The sequence below is a fragment of the Triticum aestivum genome, chromosome 5B (assembly GCF_018294505.1).
Source record: "Triticum aestivum cultivar Chinese Spring chromosome 5B, IWGSC CS RefSeq v2.1, whole genome shotgun sequence".
NCBI classification, from domain to species: domain Eukaryota; kingdom Viridiplantae; phylum Streptophyta; class Magnoliopsida; order Poales; family Poaceae; genus Triticum; species Triticum aestivum.
Window position 1 is genome coordinate 442493160 of NC_057807.1, and position 21581 is coordinate 442514740.

The following is a 21581-nucleotide window of genomic DNA, read 5'->3' on the forward strand; positions in this document are numbered from 1 at the left end:
TCGAAGCCAACTAGAACTGAAACAAACAGGCCTTAGTAGTTACTCCACGGGATGACGGAATGTCGATCAACATTGACCAACCACCACGACCCACCCCACGGAGTAGTTTATTCGGTCAATAATAGTCAGTTTGTGTTTTATACAAGAAAAAAAACTGCGCAGATAGTGGAACGAACAAATTAACACTGCAGGCAGACAAAAACACATCGTACCAAGCGAATGAACTGCAAAAAAATCACCACAATTGAGACTTTTATACTAAGTGCGACCAAAGGTAGCTAGTTGATACTCCATCACACAGCATATCTACAAATATGACAATGTAGAAAAGTGCGATCATAGCCAACATTTATATGCTAGTTAGGGGATCTCTATTTTGCTGAAGTGAACAATGTACATACAAAATTCTACTCCCTCCGTTCCTAAATATTTGTCTTTTTAGGGATTTCAAATGGTTACCATATACGGATGTATATAGACATATATTAGAGTGTAGATTCACTCATTTTGCTCCGTATGTAGTCACTTGTTGAAATCTCTAGAAAGACAAATATTTAGGAACGGAGGGAGTACATAGTTTCAAGAGTATAGAATGTAATCCCACCTTCACATGATACATTGTAGGTTACCAATCCCAAGTTAACTTGGCAACAACCTAGATTGCAAGCTATGTCGCGGACCGGCGGGAGACACGGCGGTGACCTGCAAGACAAGATGATGGGAGGTGGGCGGTTACAGAGAGAGACGACTCAACGACTTGCAAGCATGTGATTTATAGTCCAGTAAATATCACATGGCACTGGTAGGAAAACAAAAAAATTAAGCGTTGACAATTAGTAGAACCCAATACCCCGATATTGAATAAGGTGTGACGTTATAGTCCAATCATCTCCCTGTCAGAACATCCAAAACATTTCACCTCTACATAATTTTTTACTAAACAATGTTTTGCCAGAATGTCATACACCATTTCAGCACAGCGATCCTTTTTTATATACAGAGCAATGAGAATAGGAACTAATCTTAGTGAACTAAAAGTTATTCTCAATGTTAATAAAAAGAGTCAGACAACATAGAAGAGCATATTGCAACCATAAGCAATTTCCCCTTGTGGTGATAGCAAGAGGAATCTGGTAAAAATGTTCAATGATGGCTATGATCTGCATATGGTTCATGATTGGAAGTTAGTGTACACAAATGGTTGATCAGACAAAACACCAGATGTTCAATCACACTAACAGTTAGTCGTTCGCATCACTTTCTCTTCCGAAGCGCGCCCATTCGAGTTCAGTATGGATGCACTGAGCGCTTAAGACAGCGGCAAGCATGAGCCAAAACAGAACACAACTCTGCCAAATCATGAATATTAACACAATCTAAACTAATGACCATGACAACACATATGAAAGGAAAGAATGCAACAGCTAGATAGAAAAGGAAGAGAGCAAACCTCCACTGACAGAACAAACAAGCAGCAACCTGCACAGATCATACAGCCTGCGAGATAAAAGGGAAGGAAATCGTCAGGGCAGAAGCATTAATCCAAAAGAACTTCATCCCCACTGACCATGCAGATGTAAACTGAAACAGCAAGGCTGTTCCAACATTCTAGAGAATTCAGAAAAAGCCCTAAGATTATGGCATTAAACAAACAACGACCTATAAATTCTCACCACCCTTCCAACTCGCCGGTGAGAATTTATAGGTCGTACGACCTAGTATTAACAAAGATCATGCAGTAGCTAGCGAGAAAGGGAGGGAACAAACCTCGATCGACATAACAAAGAAGCAGCAGCCTCGAAGATCATACAACCTGTGAAACAAAAAAGGAATCTGGTCAGAAGGAAAAACAAGCATAGCCTATTCGTACATGACTGTATATAAAGATTCCCAGCCAAAAATTGCAGCCTATACTAATACACGACTGGATATCAAGATCATCAGGATAAATAGTTTCCTTACAGAATCATGTACACTTGTGCATTTAATTAAACATCTAAATAAAGATAAAGGATATACCATCTTTCCATCTGATAATCTCCGGTAGTCAACCACTCGTAATATCTTGAAAAGGAGATTGTGCCTATAATTGGGAGGATCTTGTGAAATGTTTAATCTAGTTATCCTTGCCTTCCCTGTAGATTACCGCTGGTGCAGTACTGATTGTTCAAAAATTCTGCAATATAGAGTTAATATGGAGTATATTGAGAGTACGATCAAACAAACAAAAAATCAGAAGAAATGGCAAGAGTTTCCAACATTGCAAATAAACAATAGACTGGACAAAAAAGTCAAAAGCTTGTAGACACAAACACAAATAGTTGATACCCAGACCTTCGATCAGAAATGACTTGAATATTTATTTTTCTTAGATTGCAAGGAGCAGATCATTAGATTACTTAGTACTGCTTACAAAAAGCATACGTAACCTTCTCTTCAACTTGTGAGTAGGTTGAATCCGATGTTCCAGCGCATGGTCCCCTGCTGTGCACACACAATTGGGCGATCCAAATGCAAGTACTCGCACGCCAATGGAAGGTAGACTGCGTGCATGATGACACACAACCCGCTCTATTTCCTTCCTGCTGTTTTCCTTCACAAAGAAAGATAACTATGGAATCAACATTAAACTTCAGAGAATAAGATAAAGCTGAATTAGATATCCATACGGAAAACACCCAGAACTGAGAAATGACATAGGAATTGAGAGCTGAATTAGAGAGAGCACATAGCCATGTGAGAGATGACATAGGAATTGAGAAAATATAATCGGACCAAAATCTAGCATATTCTTCCGAACATATCCTAAAGTAATTTAGAAAATGTGTCTTCATATTTTCACTACGAAAACGCTAATAAATCAAAAGAAACTGAAGGTAAACGAAAAGTGGCTTGATCAGGAGCTGCACTACTGACCATTAAATAAGCAGCAGTGCAACACTCTCCATCAGCCAAGCACCTACTGGGCATCCACAATTTTGATTTAAAATGAGATCCTTTGTTAATAGGTGAGAACCTGTCATTGCAATCGACATGTTCAGGCACAATTTAATTTAATTATTATTGTCGGTGTCTTCAAAGCATTATCAATGAATAAGAAGGAAGGTACTAAGTTACCAAACTGACATGCCAACACAAATAGTTCTACTGGCAATCAGATAAATCACGCGTGTAAGCAATATAAAAAGGATCATACATAATAGATCATGCATGTAAGAAATATGAAGTGCAGGTTTCTGTACACCTAGCACTTCTCATTTTCACATAGAAAGGTACAATCAGATGTCAAAACAACAGTATATGTTCAAGGCATATAGATGAACGTGGTACAAAGAAGCATCAGTGGTACAAAGAAGGATCAGGGTATTGCTGGGTTGGCACAGTATCCCAGTGTTAATGTACATATGGTGGAAGTTTAGGAATGAGTTCACTTCTTTAACAAAATAGGAAAAGTGTGGCCTGTAGCATGAAGAGTAAATTCAAGAAAGTAAACTGATGGGCAGGGAACCATTATTTAAATTCCCATGGTGAATTTCCCTACAAAAGTCCTGCAGCAGGAAAAGCACATGACATATATAGAAAAAAATAGGAAAGTGGGTCCTTGTGTTTATCTTCTGCAAAACATGGCTATTTTCAACATAATCATATAACTATTTTATGCTGCACAATCAAAATCATTAAGAAATTAGTCTCTTAATCTTCTCTTTGTATGTGACACACTGCAAACAGAAGGCCCAGGAAAATGTCACATTGCACAGAATAAATGAGTCATGGTGGGTAGAGCAAACCAGCTTACTTTCCACACAAACCTGAATCGCCTGTTGCTTTGACTGTAACCCAGTCACCAACCTGCAAAGCACAAATAGAAGATGAGATCAAATGATTTGCCCTACAAATTTAGGACAAAGAATAGCTCTAACGCAAAACAACAAAAACTAAAGTAGCTAAAGAAGGGGAAAGTAAGAGACCTCATACCTTAAAATCATCGAACTTCTCCATGCTGATGGATCCGCCTGCCAAGGTGCAGACTGATTAGGAATATCAATTGTTGCTTTTTTTTTCTTTTTTTTTCGAGAAAACGCAAAGGACTCTTTGCGTTTCATTTCATTGAAAAGATGAGAAGATACAAACCTCCTTGTTGCTAGCAAGTAAAAGGATCTATGATGAGTACTTGTATCCACTATACAGAGAACATTTCTCTTTGTCAAATGACTTCAATGAATCATAATAAATTCAATACATTTTAGGAAGAAAAAATTGATCCAAGTCCATGTGGCGCCAGGGAATTAAAATTGTTGAGGTGCCAATCTGGAAAATACTCAGATAAAAGAGCATGTCTTCAAGAACAAACATAAACTCAATGTTGAATTGAGGAACAGTACCAATGGAAAAAGACAGGAAGAAAGGAAACTACAATGAGAGGCAACTTCTCTGCCCTGACAGTATAGGAAAGCAAAGCCTGCAAATTGGAAGACGACATCACATTTAAATTACCTCTGATACTACTGTTCAAGAAATCGGCCGAGTCAGCGATTTATGGCTTATCGTGTGGTGACCGCTAAGATTAGGCCTTATCTTTGATATTTATCATTCGGACCGATTTATCGCTCTGAAAGGCGATATATCGTTAGATTCCCGATTAATCGGGCTGGGCCCCTAATGTCAGAAAGCCCAAAAGGCTAAATTTTGGCTCCCCTAAGGCGCCTTTGGTGGCCTTCCCGCATAGCCGCAACACATAATTGGGATTTCCCCCACTCAGTTAGGGTTTCAGCCTCCCCACCGCGCCGCAATGCAAGATTCGCCACGCCGCTGCACCCTGCTCGCCTCCGGCGGCCCTATCTAGCACCACCCGAGCTAGGCGCCCTCTGGATCCCCCTCTCCTCTTCCACGGGACCTCAACCAGCAGCGCGGCAGAACCATCTCCAACTCCTGCATCGCCATCGCGACTCCTCTGCAACTCCCATCACCTACGGCTGGATCTGCTCCCGTCGCCATGCCTTGCTACAGCAGCACCGGGCTGCGCCCCTCTTCCTCTACCAGCACTGGAGCTGCGCCACTCTTCCTCTCGCAGGCCATACCTTCTCCAGCAGCAAGACGAACGGCTCCATCCTCTCCTGGTATTGTTTCTTTGTTACGCGGCTCTCCTCTTTTAAGTTTTAAAACTGCAGCTACTGTCATTTCTTCTGTCGGTAAAAATGAGTGCCAGCTGCTGTCATTTCTTCGTCACTCAATAACTGTGGTTGTAAGCAAGTCTTATTGTCAATAACTGTAGTTGTAAGCAAATTGTCATTTCTTCAGTTAAAACTACCTACTAGTAGTGATAAAAATCAGTCATTTTTTGAGTTTAACTGCAGCTGCTGACTACTAGTTGTTGTTGACTTCAGTCATTCAGTCACTAGTGATAAAATTCAGTCAGTTTCGGGTGTAACAGAATCAACTGCAGAATCAAAATAGTGCAGAATCATGTACAGAATAAGTTGCCCATCTATGTTGTTGCCCTTTTATTTTATGTACAGAATAAGAATCATCAATCATATACAGAATAAGTTGCCCTTTTATTAGTCTGATTCTCATACATGTTGTTGCCCTTTTTTCAGATGGCTGCTTCCGGTGCTTCTGGGGTTACAAGTTCCAGACTTGAGAGAAACTCAGATGACATGGCATGGGAGTTTGCTATGCTGATTGATCCAGATGATCTGCAAAGAGTCAAGTGCAAGCTTTGTGGAAAAGTGATGTCGGGAGGGGTGACTAGGATGAAGCAACGCATTGCTCAGATCAAAGGGTCAGTGACAAGTTGCATGCAAGCGACACTAGAACAGCAAGCTCGGTGTAAGGATGCATATGAGGCGCCAAAGAAGAAGAAGAAGCAAAAGCTACAGGAAGAAAATGAAGTAAGAGCCTTGGTGATGCGGAGCATCCTACGGACATCACCATGTCAAGAGTCCATTTGGCAAGTGACACGTGCGACCTCTACGTCACATACATAAAGGTGGATCATCTCCTTTACACGTGTTCACTTGACCCCTTCGAGGATGGTATACTACTTGACATTCCTCTCGTGTGCATGCATAGGTATTGCCGGAGCTTCACGGACGACGACGAGGAGTGCAAGCGCCAAGGAACACCTACACCATCCGCGAGGGAAGCTTGGAAGCGAAGACGGAAGAAGACGGAGCTGCAGTAAAGCTACAGCCACCGGACGTCCGACGCGACCACGCCCAGGCCATCCAGAAGAACCGCAACCAATGCACGCTAAAGCGGCCGAACGACCGACGAGACGCCGGACGTCAGACACACTACAGCCACCGGACGACCGGCCGCTACCGGAAATCCGGCGACGCCTGTCCAGAGAAGAAACATCGAAAGTCCGACGACCGGACCTCCACGAGCGCCGGATGACTCCGACACTGCCTGTGCGCAGCCGGGCCTTTGGCCTTGTACCCCTCTCCCACTTACCCTTTCGTGGCTTAGACTATAAATAGACCACCTCCACCTCCTTTCTAAGGTTAGCAAATATGATAGCTCATCTTAGTCCTTTGCTCCTACCTACTCTTCTCTTGAGAGAGAGAGACCACTCCCATGGATTTCAAGACCTCCATGTGAGCATGTGAGAAGATCCCGAGGGATTCAAGACCCCACTTGTGGAAAGGATCTACCTAGATCATACCAAGACCCCATCTCCTTTGGATTTGGGATGAACTCTACCTTGTATCTTTCCCTTTGTTGTTCATGTACCTTGTGGATCTATGTGATTGTTAGTCTAGTGGATGAGTGATTGGACTTGTTCTTGAGTGTTTTCCTTCTCCGTTCTTCCTCGTGTTCATCGTGTTCTTCGTGTTCTTCGCGAGAATCCGCTCCAATCATGAAAGATCGGCTGAAACCGGGTCTAGCCCGTATCATATGGTATCATGAGCCATGTTGATCACGAATTTGGAGTCTTCCCCCTCCGTTTCTAGCCTAATTTTGTGTGTTTTCATCGCAATTCGAAAATCCCCACCAAAAATAGCCCCAATTTTTTTTGACATTGTTCTGGTGCCACTCTTCTCGAGACGACTTCTTCTCGTGACATTGTTGCTCATTCTGAGCGGCAACATGCGATGGCATAGATTGCTACACTTGAGCGCACCGACTCGTGGTAACACAATTCCCTTCCTCATCGTACTCATCCCATCACTTGTAAGTGGGTTTGCAAGGTTAGGACCTTGATGGTTCTCTTGAACGTTACAGAGCTCGTAGTGTGGTCTGTGGCTTTAGGCAAGAACATGGTCGTGACTATGATGAGACATTTGCTCCTATGCCCCAGATGACCACTCTTCGTACACTTCTCGTTGTGGCTTCTATGCACCACTAGTTTGTCTCTCGGCTGCTTTCAAAAATGCCTTTCTTAAGGGTGAGTTGCATGAGACGCTCTACATGTAGCCTCCACCTAGGTATCCCGTTCTTGATGGCATGACTGTGATCGGTTTTGACGAGTGCTCATGATCTGCAATTTATATCCACGTTTTCGCTCATTGTCAGAATTTTCTCTTATATGTCAATGACATGATCATCACTCGCGACGACTCTGAGTACATTTGCCTTTATGGAGGCTCGTGTTACCCAGTAGTTTCTTATGCCTGATCTTGGTCCACTTTGCTACTTCCATGGGATTGAGGTTTTTTCCGCCTCTGATGGCTCTTTATTTTCCAAGAGAGGTATATCCAAGATCTTCTTTCTTATGCTGCTCTTGCTAATGAGCGCACTATTGACTCCTATGGACCTCAATGTCCACCTCTGTACTTCTAAAGGTTTGGCCTTGCACTATTGACTCCTATGGACCTCAATGTCCACCTCTGTACTTCTAACGGTATGGCCTTGTCTCATCTAACGCACTAATGTCATCTTGTTGAGGGTCTTGTCTATTAGATGTCACTCGTCCAGACATTTCATATCCCATCAAATTCTAAGTCAGTTTGTCTGCGCTTCCGCTTCGACCCACTAGTCACCTCCTCTGTGTTCTACGATATCTTCGCCTAGACATTTATCACTTGTTTCGTTGCATTTGCTACGTTCTTCTTGAACCACGTGAGCGCACCAAACTGAGTACTCAACCTGTTGAATGTGTCTTATTCGGTTATAGTGATGAGCACAAGGGCTATTGATAGTCGGATGTGCATTTCTTGATATGTGACTTTCGATGAGTCTCGTCCTTCTATCCTCGTCCATCCTCTCCTTTGCCTCCCCATTGAAGATATTTCTTTACTCAATTTCCCCGATACACCTATCACTCATGTATTACCCTCGTCCACCATCCCACTAATTCTTCCCATACTATTGTTGTGGACCCACGCTATCCTCACTTGTGGCTTCACCACCTTGTTCATTGCCTAAGGCTACCTCACCTCGCTCGTCCTATGAGGATTCCCCAATGACTCCCCCTCATCCTCTTTTACTACAATAATCGTGTGTATGTTGTGGATGTTGCCGGTGTGCCATTTTCATCTAATTAGCTCAACCTGCTTATGGCTCCGCACTCACCCGCTTCCGCCCATTAACCAATATGGTTATTCTGGCGCCCCTCCTCTCGAGAAGACTTCTTATCATGGCGCCATTGTTCATCTCGAACGGCAGCATGTGATGGCAAAGGAGATTGCCGCTCTTGAGCACACCATCACATGGGATGTAATTACCCTTGCATCTTGTGCTCGTCCCATCACTTGTAAGTGGGTCTACAAGGTTAAGACTGATGGTTCTCTTGAGCATTACAAAGCTCGTATTGTGCCCTATGGCTTGGCCCACATAACCACTCTTCGCACACTAGTCTATCGTTGTGGCTTCTGTTCGTCGCTAGTCTATCTCTCAACTTTATGTCAAGAATGTCTTTCTCCTCCTAATGCCTCTTCCTCCACACCCCCCATGCACTCTCCGCTAGCATCCTTTGCCTGGTTGCGGGTTGCTCTATGCCATGCCTCGGTACCACGTTTGTGTTCCCTTGATGGGCGCCGCAATAGCCAAATGCTCGGGCGCCACCGTGGAAGAGAGGTGAAAAATGTTCACGAATTGGAATAAAAATCACATATTCGAAAAATAAGTTCAGGAACTCGAAAAAAGTTCACGCACAAATTCGGGAAGAAGTTCGTGAATGTGGAAAAAGTATACAAATTTTTAAAATATTCGCAAATTTGAAAAAAAGTTTAATAATTTAAAAAATGTTCACAAATTTGAAAGAGAACTCAAGACACGAATTTGGGAAGAAGAATTTGGAGAATGTTCATGGACTCGAAACACAAATATGGGAAGAGGTTTGAGAAACTGAAAAATGGATTTGACAAAAGTTCATTAGCTTGAAAAATCATGAATACGAAGGTCACAAACTAAAAAAAAAAGTTCACAAATTTGAAGAAGGAAAAATGAAAATTAGGAGGAAAAAACAAAACAAAAAAGGACCAAATAGAAAACCGGGCAAAACACAGATGTAAAAAAGCACAAAAACCAGACTAGAAAACAGAAGAAAAATACGAGTGTGCGGTGCGAAAAAGTAAACTGGCAAAGGCCCAACGGCAAACGGGGTGCACGCTTTGTCTACCAAAACAATAGGAAGTGGCGCCTTAAGCGTTGAATAGGGTTTGGAGTGGGAAAGAAGTGAAAACGTTGTCACGGGCGGCATGCCCCGTCTTCAGACGTCGAGCTCGAAGCCAAGCGTGTTAGGATTAGGGTCATCACACGAGTACTTTACTTGTTGGCCATCAAAATTGTGACTCCCAAGGCCTTGAGGAGCTTCACTGGCTTCACTTTCCCTCTGCTACCATTGCCGCCAATCTCCACCTCTATTACCTCATTTACCGGCTCTCGGAGGCATCATCGTTTTGTTCACTTGTGTGGCTCTCGTCGCCCATCCTTAGTTCGACGTGGTCTTCTTGGATCTATCTTTGGCAGTGTGTCTTTAGACTGGCGGTGTCTCTTTAGACTATCAGGTTTGTCAACTTGGTAAATAGGTTTGGTTAGCTTATCCTCATAGCGGTATTGTGTCTCGACGTCCTTTCAATCTCATTTACTCTGATATTTGAGATAGAACTCCCTTTGCTTCGAAAGGAGGCCATCTCTACTATACCTTTATAGACGATTTCTCTCGATGTGCATGGATATATTTTCCGCCTTATAGTGAGGACTTGTCCATCTATAAGAAGTTTGCCGCTGGGGTTCATACCCAATTTTCTCCACTCCTATCTATATCTTCCATGCAAACTTAGCTCGTGAGTATATCTCTAATTTGTTGCGCGGATTCCTTGCTAAGCAAGGCCCACTCGCGCAGTCTCTTGTCCAGGTGCTCATGCTCATGTTCCTGCATTTTCAGTCTGCCAAAAAACTTGTGGTCAAACACTTCTATATCTCGATCATCACTGGCGACGACTCTTAAGTTCATTGCCTTTGTGAAGGCTTGTCATAGTGAGTTTCTTATGACCGATCTTGGTCCGCTTCACTACTTCCTAGAGATTGAGGTTTCTTTCTACATCTAATGGTTTCTATATTTCCTGGGAGAAGTATATCCATCTATCTCATTAACCATCAGCCATCCACTGCTCTGCAAGGTGGTGTTCCATTCAAGCGTCTCTTTGACTGTTTCTTGATTATTCGGTGCTTCAATTGTTTGCTTTGTCCTTCCTGCCCCTCGTTAGGGCACCAAACTGACTGCCAGTCTATTGAGTGTGTCCTCATAGGATACAGTGATGAGCATACGGGATATCGTTGTTGGGAACTTGGGATCATATTGGTTGTTGGATGCCTATTTCTTAAGATGTAACTTTTGTTGAGTCTCACCCCTTCTACCCGTGCTCATTTTCATCAACTTCTTTATTGAAGGATATCTCTTTCCTCACTTTCCCAACACTCCTATCACTCCTGTTGAGCTGTTATCCATTCATCGTACTCCTCCTGCTTCTCCGACTATTGCAGATCCAACATAATCTCCTATGATTTCCTCACCTCGCTTATCACAGACCTTCATCACTGGTAGCTTCCTTGTCACCATGACTTGAGATTTGTCTCGATGATTCCTGCTCGTACTCTGCCATCTTTTCCTCACTTTTATACACGTCGTCCGTGTTGTGGGAGTGTCTACTAATGTGCCATCTTCCCTCTCGGCCTACTTATGGCTTGCGTCCTCGTCCACTTCCTACTTGTGGTCTTCCAAGCGTTGGTGTTGCTATTCTTGAGACGACTTCATATCCTGACGATGTTCATCCTGAATAGCAGCATGTGATGGCGTCGAAGCTTGATTGATGCTCTTGACCACATAGGCGCGTGGGATCTCATTTCTCTTCCTCGTGCTCGTCCCACCACTTCTAAGTGGATCTAAAAGGTTAAGACTGATGGTTCTCTTGAGTGTTACAAAGCTCATCTAGTGGTGAGAACATGGTCATGACTGATGAGACTTTTGCTCCTATAATGGCCAAGATGACCACTCTTCGCGAACTTTTCGTCATGGCTTCTGTTCGCCGCCGGTATCTCTCAACTTCATGTAAGAATGCCTACATGTAGCCACTACATGAGTACTCTCTTTCGAATGGCACGGTTTGTCGTCTTCGTCGCTCTTTATATGGTCTTGAGTAAAACCCTCCTGCCTGGTTTGAGCACTTCGTCTTAGTGCTAACTGCGGCTGGTTTTTTCGGTGAGTGCTCATGATCCTGCACTTCCTGTCCACATTCAACTCATGGTTGAACACTTCTTTTATATGTGAATCATCACTGGCGACGACTCACAAGTACATTGCCTTTGTGAAGGCTCATCATAATGAGTTTCTTATGTCCGATCTTAGTCCTCGTCACTACTTGCGATTAAGGTTTCTTCTACCTCTAATGGCTTCTTTATTTCCTAAGAGAAGCATATCCAGGATCTTATTGCTCGTGCTGCTCTTACTGATGAGCACACTCATCCACCTTGTGTCCACCTCCGCTCCCTGTAAGTCCGGATGGGCATCCTTTGCCTGGTGGCGGATTGCTATGTGTGTTGTCTCGATCCCACATCCCGTGTTCCTTTTATGGGCGACACCATAACCGTACGCTCGAGCACCACCAATGGCGAGCAAGAGCTCGAACAATCGGCGCATACCAGGATTTTATGCACGGGACACGCCCGAGAACACGGCGCTACCTATCGTCAAGGCCAAGGGCACACTGTAGAAGAACGTGGGATGCTTAATCAATGCATGACACAAAATCCGCAAACAGGACAAGGACACCAACCCGAATCAGCGGGGAACGAAGAGTGCACAGGCACGTGGGATGCTGGATCAAGTCCATCTGCTACCAGTACCGCCAGTCTCCCCGACTCTATTCCCTTGTTTACAAGTTATTTTCAGAAGTGGCATCATCTCCTTGAGTCACTTGTGTGGCCCTCGTCTCTCATCCTTCGTGCGACGTGGTCCTCTTGGATCCGTCTCCGGTGATGTCTTTAGACTGTCAGGGTTGTTGGCTTGGTAAACAGGTCCAATTACCTTATACTCATGGCGAGATTATGTCTCAGCGTCGTTTCGACCTTGTTCTCTCTGATGTCTGGGTCCATCTCCTTTGCCTCAAAAGTAGGTCATCGCTAGTATATTATCATTATAGATGATTTCTCTCCACACACCTGGATCTATTTTATTTCTTCTCGTAGTGAGGTCTTACCTATATATAAGCGTTTTGCTGCCACGGTTCACATTTAGTTCTCTATGCTTATTGTGTTATGCGAAGACTCTGCTAAAGAGCAAATCTCCAAGTTCTTGCATGGAGTCCTTGTTGAGCAGGGTGTTGTTGCTTAGATCTCTTTTTCTTGGTGCTCAACTGTTTGCTCAAAATGGCGACGCAAACATCGTCACCTTGAGAAGGCTCATGCATTGATGGTCGTCACCTCTCTTCCGCCGCACTTTCGGGCCGAGTCTTTCACCACTTCCATCTATCTCATCAACCTTCAGCCATCCGCTGCTCGATAGGGTGGCGTTCCTTTCAAGCGTCTATCTTACTATTTCTTGATTATTTGGCCGTGTTATGTCCTTCTTGACCCTCGTGAAGGCACCAAACTGATTGCCCAGTCTACTGAGTGTGTCTTCATAGGTTACAACGATGAGCTAACAGGATATCGTTGTAGGGAACATGTTGGTTGTTGGATGCCTATTTCTTGGGATGTGACTTTTGTTGAGTCCCACCCCTTCTACCCGTGCTTATTTTCATCAACTTATTTATTGGAGGATATCTCTTTCCTCACTTTCCCGACACTCCTACCACTCATGTTGAGTGGTTATCCATTCATCGTACTCCTCCTGCTTCTCCGACTATTGTAGATCCAACATAATCTCCTATGATTTCCTCACCTCGCTTATCACAGACCTTCATCACTGGTAGCTTCCTGGTCACCATGAATTGAGATTTATCTCGATGATTCCAGCTCCTACTCTGCTATCTTTTCCTCACTTTTATACATGTCGTCCGCGTTTTGTGGATGTGTCTACTAATGTGCCATCTTCCCTGTCTCAGCCTACTTATGGCTTGCGTCCTCGTCTGCTTTCTACTTGTGGTCTTCCAAGCGTTGGCGTTGCTATTCTTGAGAGGACTTCATATCCTGACTTTGTTCATACTGAATAGCAGCATGTGATGGCGTCGAAGCTTGATTGATGCTCCTGACCAAATCGGCGCATGGGATCTCATTTCTCTTCCTCGTGCTCGTCTCATCACTTCTAAGTGGATCTGAAAGGTTAAGACTGATGGTTCTCTTGAGTGTTACAAAGCTCATCTAGTGGTGAGAACATGGTCCTGACTATGATGAGACACTTGCTCCTATAATGGCCAACATGACCACTCTTCGCAGACCTTTCGTCGTTGCTTCTGTTCGCCGCCGGTATGTCTCAACTTGATGTAAGAATGCCTACATATAGCCACTACATGAATATTCTCTTCCGGATGGCATTGTTTGTCGTCTTCGTCGCTCTTTATATGGCCTTGAGTAAACCCCTCCTGCCTGGTTTGAGCACTTCGTCTTGGTGCTAACTATGGCTGGTTTTTTCGGTGAGTGCTCATGATCTTGTACTTCCTGTCCACCATTCAACTCATGGTCGAACACTTCTTTTATATGTGAATCATCACTGGCGACGACTCACAAGTACATTGCCTTTGTGAAGGCTCGTCATAATGAGTTTCTGATCTTCGATCTTAGTCCTCGTCACTACTTGCGATTGAGGTTTCTTCTACCTCTGATGGCTTCTTTATTTCCTAAGAGAAGCATATCCAGGATCTTATTGCTCGTGCTGCTCTTACTGATGAGCACACTCGTCCACCTTGTGTCCACCTCCGCTCCCTGTAAGTCCGGATGGGCATCCTGTGCCAGGTGGCGCATTGCTATCTGTGTTGTCTAGATCCCACATCCCGTGTTCCCTTTATGGGCGACACCATAACCGCACGCTCGAGCACCACCAATGGCGAGCAAGAGCTCGGACAATCGGCGCATATACCTGGATTTTATGCACGGGACACGCCCGAGAACACGGCACTACCTATCGTCAAGGCCAAGGGTACACTATAGGAGAACATGGGATGCTTAATCAAGTGCGTGACACAAAATCCGCAAACAGGACAAGGACACCAACCCGAATCAGCGAGGAACGAAGAGTGCACAGGTACGTGGGATGCTGGATCAAGTCCATCTGCTGCCACTACCGCCAGTCACCCCGCCTCTATTGCCTTGTTTACAAGTTATTTTCAGAAGTGGCATCATCTCCTTGAGTCACTTGTGTGGCCCTCGTCTCTCATCCTTAGTTCGACGTGGTCCTCTAGGACCCGTCTCCGGTGATGTCTTTAGACTGTCAGGGTTGTCAGCTTGGTAAACAGGTCCAATTACCTTATACTCATGGCGAGACTATGTCTCAGCGTCGTTTGTACCTTGTTCTCTCTGATGTCTGGGTCCATCTCCTTTGCCTCAAAAGTAGGTCATCGCTAGTATATTATCTTTATAGAAGATTTCTCTACACATACCTGGATCTATTTTATTTCTTCTTGTAGTGAGGTCTTTCCTATATATAAGTGTTTAGATGCCACGGTTCACATTTAGTTCTCTATGCTTATTGTGTTATGCGAAGACTCTGCTAAAGAGCAAATCTCCAAGTTCTTGCATGGAGTCCTTGTTGAGCAGGGTGTTGTTGCTTAGATCTCTTTTTCTTGGTGCTCAACTGTTTGCTCAAAATGGTGTCGCAAACATCATCACCTTGAGAAGGCTCATTTGTTGATGGTCGTCACCTCTCTTCTGCCGCACTTTCGGGCCGAGTCTGTCACTACTTCCATCTATCTCATCAACCTTCAGCCATCCGCTGCTTGATAGGGTAGCGTTCCTTTCAAGCGTCTATCTTACTATTTCTTGATTATTTGGTCGTGTTATGTCCTTCTTGACCCACGTGAAGGCACCAAACTGACTGCCCAGTCTATTGAGTGTGTCTTCATAGGTTACAACGATGAGCTAACAGGATATCGTTGTAGGGAACATGTTGGTTGTTGGATGCCTATTTCTTGGGATGTGACTTTTGTTAAGTCTCACCCCTTCTACCCGTGCTCATTTTCATCAACTTCTTTATTGGAGGATATCTCTTTCCTCACTTTCCCGACACTCCTACCACTCCTGTTGAGCCGTTATCCATTCATCGTACTACTCCTCCTTCTCCAATTATTGTAGATGCAACATATTCTCCTATGATTTCTTCACCTCGCTTATCACAGACCTTCATCACTGGTAGCTTCCTTGTCACCATGGCTTGAGATTTGTCTCGATGATTCCGGCCCGTACTCTGCTATCTTTTCCTCACTTTTATACACGTCGTCCGTGTATTGTGGGTGTGTCTACTAATGTGCCATCTTCCCTTTCTCAGCCTACTTATGGCTTGCGTCCTCATCCGCTTCCTACTTGTGGTCTTCCAAGCGTTGGCATTGCTATTCTTGAGACGACTTCATATCCTGACGTTGTTCATCCTGAATAGCAGCATGTGATGGCGTCAAAGCTTCATTGATGCTCTTGACCACATCGGCGCGTGGGATCTCATTTTTCTTCCTCGTACTCGTCTCATCACTTCTAAGTGGATCTAGAAGGTTAAGACTGATGGTTCTCTTGAGTGTTACAAAGCTCATCTAGTGGTGAGAACATGGTCATGACTATGATGAGACATTTGCTCCTATAATGGCCAACATGTCCACTCTTCGCAAACTTTTCGTCATGGCTTCTATTCGCCGCCGGTATGTCTCAACTTGATGTAAGAATGCCTACATGTGGCCACTACATGAGTATTCTCTTCCGGATGGCATGGTTTGTCGTCTTCGTCGCTCTTTATATGGTCTTGAGTAAACCCCTCCTGCCTGGTTTGAGCACTTCATCTTAGTGCTAACTGCTGCTGGTTTTTTCGGTGAGTGCTCATGATCCTGCACTTCCTATCCACCATTCAACTCATGGTCAAACACTTCTTTTATATGCCTTTGTGAAGGCTCGTCATAATGAGTTTCTTATCTCCGATCTTAGTCCTCGTCACTACTTGCGATTAAGGTTTCTTCTACCTCTAATGGCTTCTTTATTTCCTAAGAGAAGCATATCCAGGATCTTATTGCTCGTGCTGCTCTTACTGATGAGCACACTCATCCACCTGGTGTCCACCTCCGCTCCCTATAAGTCCGGATGGGCATCCCTTGCCTGGTGGCGGATTGCAATGTGTGTTGACTCGATCCCACATCCCGTGTTCCCTTTATGGACAACACCATAACCGCACGCTCAAGCACCACCAATGGCGAGCAAGAGCTCGGACAATCGGCGCATACTTGGATTTTATGCATGGGACACGCCCGAGAACACGACGCTACCTTCGTCAAGGCCAAGGGCACACTATAGGAGAACGTGGGATGCTTAATCAAGTGCGTGACACAAAATCCGCAAACAGGACAAGGACACCAACCCGAATCAGCGGGGAACGAAGAGTGCACAGGCACGTGGGATGCTGGATCAAGTTCATCTGCTGCCACTACCGCCAGTCTCCCCGCCTCTATTGCCTTGTTTACAAGTTGTTTTCAGAAGTGGCATCATCTCCTTGAGTCACTTGTGTGGCCCTCGTCTCTCATCCTTAGTTCGACGTGGTCCTCTTGGATCCATCTTCGGTGATGTCTTTAGACTGTCAGGGTTGTCGGCTTGGTAAACAGGTCCAATTACCTTATACTTATGGCGAGACTATGTCTCAGCGTCGTTTCGACCTTGCTCTATCTGATGTGTGGGTCCATCTCCTTTGCCTCAAAAGTAGGTCATCGCTAGTATATTATCTTTATAGATGATTTCTCTCCACACACCTGGATCTCTTTTATTTTTTCTCGTAGTGAGGTCTTATCTATATATAAGCGTTTTCCTGCCACGGTTCACATTCAGTTCTCTACGCTTATTGTGTTATGCGAAGACTCTGCTAAAGAGTATATCTCCAAGCTCTTGCATGGAGTCCTTGTTAAGCAGGGTGTTGTTGCTCAGATCTCTTTTCTTGGTCCTCAACTGTTTGCTCAAAATGGCATCACAAACATCGTCACCTTGAGAAGGCTCATGCGTAGATGGTCGTCACCTCTCTTCCGCCGCACTTTCGGGCCAGAGTCTGTAACCACTTCCATCTATCTCATCAACCTTCAGCCATCCGCTGCTTGATAGGGTAGCGTTCCTTTCAAGTGTCTATCTTACTATTTCTTGATTACTTGGTCGTGTTATGTCCTTCTTGCCCCTCGTGAAGGCACCAAACTGACTGCCCAGTCTATTGAGTGTGTCTTCATTGGTTACAACGATGAGATAAATGGATATCGTTGTAGGGAACATGTTGGTTGTTGGATGCCTATTTCTTGGGATGTGACTTTTGTTGAGTCTCACCCCTTCTACCCGTGCTCATTTTCATCAACTTCTTTATTGGAGGATATCTCTTTCCTCACTTTCCCGACACTCCTATCACACCTGTTGAGCCATTATGCATTCATCGTACTCCTCCTGCTTCTCCGACTATTGTAGATCCAACATAATCTCCTATGATTTCTTCACCTCGCTTATCACAGACCTTCATCACTGGTAGCTTCCTTGTCACCATGACTTTAGATTTGTCTCGATGATTCCGGCTTGTACTCTGCTATCTTTTCCTCACTTTTATACACGTCGTCCGCGTATTGTGGGTGTGTCTACTAATGTGACATCTTCCCTTTCTCAGCCTACTTATGGCTTGCGTCCTCGTCCACTTCAAACTTGTGGTCTTCCAAGCGTTGGCGTTGCTATTCTTGAGAGGACTTCATATCCTGACGTTGTTCATCCTGAATAGCAGCATGTGATGGCGTCAAAGCTTGATTGATGCTCTTGACCACATCGGTGCGTGGGATCTCATTTCTCTTCCTCGTGCTCGTCCCATCACTTCTAAGTGGATCTAAAAGGTTAAGACTGATGGTTCTCTTGAGTGTTACAAAGCTCATCTAGTGGTGAGAACATGGTCATGACTATGATGAGACATTTGCTCCTATAATGGCCACCATGACCACTATTCGTAGACTTCTCGTCGTGGCTTCTGTTCGCCGCCGGTATGTCTCAACTTGATGTAAGAATGCCTACATGTAACCACTACATGAGTATTCTCTTCCGGATGGCATGGTTTGTCGTCTTCGTCGCTCTTTATATGGTCTTGAGTAAACCCCTCCTGCCTGGTTTGAGCACTTCATCTTAGTGCTAACCGCGGCTGGTTTTTTCGGTGAGTGCTCATGATCCCGCACTTCGTATCCACCATTCAACTCATGGTCGAACACTCCTTTTATATGCCTTTGTGAAGGCTCGTCATAATGAGTTTCTTATCTCCGATCTTAGTCCTCGTCACTACTTGCGATTAAGGTTTCTTCTACCTCTAATGGCTTCTTTATTTCCTAAGAAAAGCATATCCAGGATCTTATTGCTCGTGCTGCTCTTACTGATGGGCACACTCATCCACCTTGTGTCCACCTCCGCTCCCTATAAGTCCGGATGGGCATCCTTTGCTTGGTGGCAGACTGCTATGTGTGCTGTCTCGATCCCACATCCCGTGTTCCCTTTATGGGCAACACCATAACCGCACGCTCAAGCACCACCAATGGCGAGCAAGAGCTCGGACAATCGGCGCATACTTGGATTTTATGCAGGGGACACGCCCGAGAACACGACGCTACCTATCGTCAAGGCCAAGGGCACACTGTAGGAGAATGTGGGATGCTTAATCAAGTGCCTGACACAAAATCCGCAAACAGGACAAGGACACCAACCAGAATCAGCGGGGAACGAGGACTGCTCAGGCACGTGGGATGCTGGATCAAGTCCATCTGCTGCCACTACCGCCAGTCTCCCCGCCTGTATTGCCTAGTTTAAAAGTTATTTTCAGAAGTGGCATCATCTCCTTGAGTCACTTGTGTGGCCCTCGTCTCTCATCCTTAGTTCGACGTGGTCCTCTTGGATCCGTCTCCGGTGATGTCTTTAGTCTGTCAGGGTTGTCGACTTGGTAAACAGTTCCAATTACCTTATACTCATGGCGAGACTATGTCTTAGCGTCGTTTCGGCCTTGTTTTCTCTCATGTCTGGGTCCATCTCCTTTGCCTCAAAAGTAGGTCATCGCTAGTATATTATCTTTATAGATGATTTCTCTCCACACACCTGGATCTATTTTATTTCTTCTCGTAGTGAGGTCGTATCTATATATAAATGTTTTGCTGCCACGGTTCACATTCAGTTCTCTACGCTTATTGTGTTATGCGAAGACTCTGCTAAAGGGTATATCTCCAAGCTCTTGCATGGAGTCCTTGTTGAGCAGGGTGTTGTTACTCAGATCTCCTTTCTTGGTGCTCGACTGTTTGCTCAAAATGGCATCACAAACATCGTCACCTTGAGAAGGCTCATGCGTTGATGGTCGTCACCTCTCTTCCGCCGCACTTTTGGGCCAGAGTCTGTCACCACTTCCATCTATCTCATCAACCTTCGGCCATAGCATGGCGTTCCTTTCAAGCGTCTATCTTACTATTTCTTGATTATTTGGCCGTGTTATGTCCTTCTTGCCCCTCATGAAGGCACCAAACCGACTGCCTAGTCTATTGAGTTTGTCTTCATAAGTTATAACGATGAGCTAACAGGATATCGTTGTAGGGAACATGTTGGTTGTTGGATGCCTATTTCTTGGGATGTGACTTTTGTTGAGTCTCACCCCTTCTACCCGTGCTCATTTGCATCAACTTCTTTATTGGAGGATATATCTTTCCTCACTTTCCCGACACTCCTATCACTCCTGTTGAGCTATTATCCATTTATCGTACTCCTCCTGCTTCTCGACTATTGCAGATCCAACATAATCTCCTATGATTTCCTCACCTCTCTTATCACAGACCTTCATCACTGGTAGCTTCCTTGTCACCATGACTTGAGATTTGTCTCGATGATTCCTGCTCGTACTCTGCTATCTTTTCCTCACTTTTATACACGTCGTCCGTGTTGTGGGAGTGTCTACTAATGTGCCATCTTCCCTGCTCGGCCTACTTATGACTTGCGTCCTCGTCCGCTAACTACTTGTGGTCTTCCAAGCGTTGGTGTTGCTATTCTTGAGACGACTTCATATGTTGACGTTGTTCATCCTGAATAGCAGCATGTGATGGCGTCGAAGCTTGATTGATGCTCTTGACCACATCGGCGCGTGGGATCTCATTTCTCTTCCTCGTGCTCGTCCCATCACTTCTAAGTGGATCTAAAATTTTAAGGCTGATGGTTCTCTTGAGTGTTACAAAGCTCATCTAGTGGTGAGAACATGGTCATGACTATGATGAGACATTTGCTCCTATAATGGCCAATATGACCACTATTCGTAGACTTCTCATCATGGCTTCTGTTCGCCGCCGGTATGTCTCAACATGATGTAAGAATGCCTACATGTAGCCACTACATGAGTATTCTCTTCCGGATGGCATGGTTTGTCGTCTTCGTCGCTCTTTATATGGTCTTGAGTAAACCCCTCCTGCCTGGTTTGAGCACTTCATCTTAGTGCTAACTGCGGCTGGTTTTTTCGGTGAGTGCTCATGATCCTGCACTTCGTCTCCACCATTCAAGTCATGGTCGAACACTCCTTTTATATGCCTTTGTGAAGGCTCGTCATAATGAGTTTCTTATCTCCGATCTTAGTCCTCGTCACTACTTGCGATTAAGGTTTCTTCTACCTCTAATGGCTTATTTATTTCCTAAGAGAAGCATATCTAGGATCTTATTGCTCATGCTGCTCTTACTGATGGGCACACTCATCCACCTTGTGTCCACCTCCGCTCCCTATAAGTCTGGATGGGCATCCTTTGCTTGGAGGCAGACTGCTATGTGTGCTGTCTCGATCCCACATCCCGTGTTCCCTTTATGGGCAACACCATAACCGCACGCTCAAGCACCACCAATGGCGAGCAAGAGCTCGGACAATCGGCGCATACTTGGATTTTATGCAGGGGACACGCCCGAGAACACGGCGCTACCTATCGTCAAGGCCAAGGGCACACTGTAGGAGAATGTGGGATGCTTAATCAAGTGCCTGATACAAAATCCGAAACAGGACA

At 44.8% G+C, this 21581-nt stretch overlaps 1 long non-coding RNA gene across 9 annotated transcripts in view; it reads right to left on the bottom strand.

Moving 5' to 3' along the window:
* Positions 1–220: 220 nt before the first annotated feature.
* The window catches only part of LOC123112339 (uncharacterized), a 42603-nt gene continuing 21242 nt past the window's right edge, over positions 221–21581 (bottom strand). For 3 of the 9 annotated variants that reach the window (XR_006455369.1, XR_006455365.1, XR_006455363.1), the window contains 8 exons: positions 3976–4013; positions 3797–3849; positions 2917–3016; positions 2430–2593; positions 2020–2176; positions 1768–1813; positions 1451–1497; positions 221–702 (listed from right to left, as the gene is read on the bottom strand). This is a non-coding gene — a long non-coding RNA (uncharacterized lncRNA). Of the gene's footprint in view, positions 703–1450; positions 1498–1767; positions 1814–2019; positions 2177–2413; positions 2594–2916; positions 3017–3796; positions 3850–3975; positions 4309–21581 lie in introns of all 9 variants that reach the window. The other 6 variants (XR_006455368.1, XR_006455361.1, XR_006455360.1 and 3 more) reach the window with 4 other exon arrangements.